Here is a 3,363-nt window from a genome sequence, read left to right on the forward strand (position 1 = left end):
CAGCTTAACCCAAGCCAAGGACGAAGGACTCATATCGGATGCCATATTTTTCGACTTCTCAAAAGCATTTGATGGGGTCCCACACGTCCCGCTGCTCCACAAACTCGAGTCTTACGGGATTCAAGGGAACATCCTTCGCTGGATCAAGGCGTTCCGAGTGAGAATAGGCTCGACCTACACTTCTACAGCGCCGGTCCCCATTAAAGTTCCTCAAGGCTCCGTCTTGGGACCACTCCTGTTTCTGATCTACGTCAACGACCTCCCAGACATTCTTGGGACTCCATGTTTACGTTTTATTGGGATGACTTGAAATCCTGGAGTTCCAGTTGCAGTGCCCACTACGCCATGAGAAATCGGCCTAAAAGGCATTCGCCGTTTTACGGATGATTCGACGTACCTTCTCCCGTATTACTCGCATGGACTTCCAAATACTCTATGGGGCCTACGTCAGACCGCTCCTGGAGTACGCCAACCAAGTTGTCTACTCAGGACGTACGAAAGACGTTACCCTCATTGAGCGTGTCCAGCGGGCCGCCACGAGAATGGTTGCCGGCCTCAAATCCGTGGACTACGAAACGCGTCTCGCGATGCTTGATCTCTTTCCCCTGGAGTACCGTCGCCTCCGAGGGGACCCAATTCTTACTTATGCCCTGTTTGAACAAAGCTTGGCAAACAGGTTTTTCACCGGTGACCAGCAAACACACGGCGGGGACATAGTAAGAAGATCATCAACCTCAGGGCACACACATTCATTAAACAAAGTTTCTTTTTTCATTTCGGGTAGTGCCTGCTTGGAATGACCTTCCTCCGACGGTTGTACACGCTCCTTCTCGAACCCAATTTAAAGCACTATTAGACATTTATTTATGCGAATCCTCGCGTTGGCAAGCATGCTGCCCCGCGCTGAGAACATGAAGAGCAGTGCTACATCCTTTTTTCACTTGTGCCTTTCAGGTGAATGACAGCCACTGACCGACAAGAACAAAAGCAACCCGGGAAACTTGGGCAAAATCTCGATGCTTTGTATCAATCCGTGAATCCATGAATCACCTGATCCCGTTGAAATTACCAGTGTGCTTGGAGCTTGGAAACAAATACATGCAGAAAACAAGTTCGACGATGCATGCGAATCCGTCAAACACCAAATAGGGAAGAGCTTATGTGGATGATCAAAGCTCAGGGTGTATTGAACGTCTTTGCCACTTGAAATTGCCGGGCCTTATACCACTTAATATGAGCCACTGATTCAAGAAACAACTGTCAGTGAAACGGTAAGCGAAGACGGCTTAGCTTTTTATCGGCACAGATTAGCCGAATACTCTGGAGGGCATTTTAACCGGCCTTCTGCTATACAGCAGCTGGAGCCGACCAATGCGTGCAAATAGAATATTCACCTGTCAAAAAAAAAATAAAGTGCAATATATCCATGCTGGAACGTAAGAAGACTCCAGGACCGAACGGTTTGCATCAAGCACTATTCAAAGAAGATGGATAATCTCTGGCTACCCACCGGAGGACATTTAGCGGTGTCATAGGTGGTGACGCAAAAGTGCCCATGAAATGCAGCCCATCAACGCTCATTACCAAACACCGTATCCGCAAACGGCACCCGAACACTATAAGGAAACTACCGCGACACTAGCGTGGTAGCCGTGCACCAGTTCCTTAGAGGGTAACTGAGCATAAAAGGAAGCATATCATTGAAAATTACCTACAAGAGGATATACCGATTGTATATTCACTAGTTAAAAGTTCTGGAACAATGGCGCGGCCGCCAGCCACTAACTTGCAAGGCGCCATTGACTCTGTTGCCCATCATGCAATATGGCCGAGAGAGCGAAGTGCCCTTCTCGGAGCAATGTACAAGGACTTCAATGGGCGCATGAGGACCTATGGTAGGCTCTTGTCAGAGTTCACAACATCGAGTGAGGCCAAGGTGGATTGTCTGATTTCACCTTCCCCCTTCAGCTTAATTATCAATGATCGTGGAGGGCTCACTGAAAATCACAAACACTCGTGGGATCAAAATGATTCCATGGCGCTTGTTCGCAGATATCGCGTACCCTGATGACATTGTCCCTCTTGGATCTGGACCCACAGTGCGCCGCTTGGTGTGGTATGGACTCCACACCTGCAAACTGTGGAGTTCCGCTACAAGACCAATTTTCGTCATCAGAGGCAGCAACATCACTCTGCATACCTAGCCTCCACTGCCGTAAAATCACGCCGATTTATTTGAAAAGAGTCTTATAAGAGAAGGAAGAAAATGGGACAAGAGGGATCTTGGTCTAGTCTGCTACAAGCATCCGAAGCGCATATACAGACATCAGCCAGATATTCCGGTTTGGGACTGACACCATGAACACCGCTGACACCATATCTTTCAGTATCTCCAGCCAGACACAAGGGTCCTGCGGACGCCGTCCTGTACACCACGCAAACTTTTCGTAACATGGTTCATCCCTTTATGCAATGTCGAATACTGTCCACATCTAGGTTTGCACCACTCCGAACCAAGCATGGGAATCAGCGCTTGTCTCGGCAGGCATTACACACGACCCAACCAACCTAACTCACATTACCGGACGCATTCTTTGACTGACATACCATATGGCTCATCAGAAAACCGTCTGTTGGTCATTTGTTGACGCATTTATCCCTGTGGAACAGTGATCAAAGACGAAGGTGTCTTAGATCATCTCCAGAAGTAGACAAGTCTCGCGGCCATAAGTATAATCTGTGCCATAGCCTGATGCACGCCTACTCTCGGGCTAAGATATGTTTTTTACGCCACAAGCGGCACAATTTGGAAAATGTAATTTCGATAATAATTCGATATTTTCGAGTTCACTTCGTCTACCACTCCACCTCAAAGAGAGTACAACTTTCAACGTAGGTACGTACGTTCCGCAACTTCCTGTCTTTCGCAGGTCAAGCCCCCGATATGGGGGCTTACTTAACGAACAAGGATGTGTCGGACGTTTGCGAAACGAAATTACCCGGACCCAGCCTGATGCTGCGTTGTGCAAATTGTGTACTGCACTGTACAAACGTGGTCGATACCATGTTGCGATAACTCAAGGTGGAATCGCTCATGTGGTCCTTTGTACCTTTCGTTTATTTCCGTTATAACATTACTTATTTCGTCAGTCGCATAAACATTTTCTGTTTTACTGTGGGAAACTACAAAAACAAACATTTTGTACAATTACACGCAATGCAAGCATGATCACGTGTTTCGAATTTCCCTTGTAATTCCGCTCGCGCGTACAGTAGACGAGAGTTTCATGTACTTACTCTGGACTCAAAATCTTTCAGACTAACTCCGGATTTCATTATATGTGAGAACTGTCTAACAGAAGA

This window comes from Opisthorchis viverrini, assembly GCF_000715545.1.
Source record: "Opisthorchis viverrini unplaced genomic scaffold opera_v5_67, whole genome shotgun sequence".
Lineage (NCBI taxonomy): Eukaryota > Metazoa > Platyhelminthes > Trematoda > Opisthorchiida > Opisthorchiidae > Opisthorchis > Opisthorchis viverrini.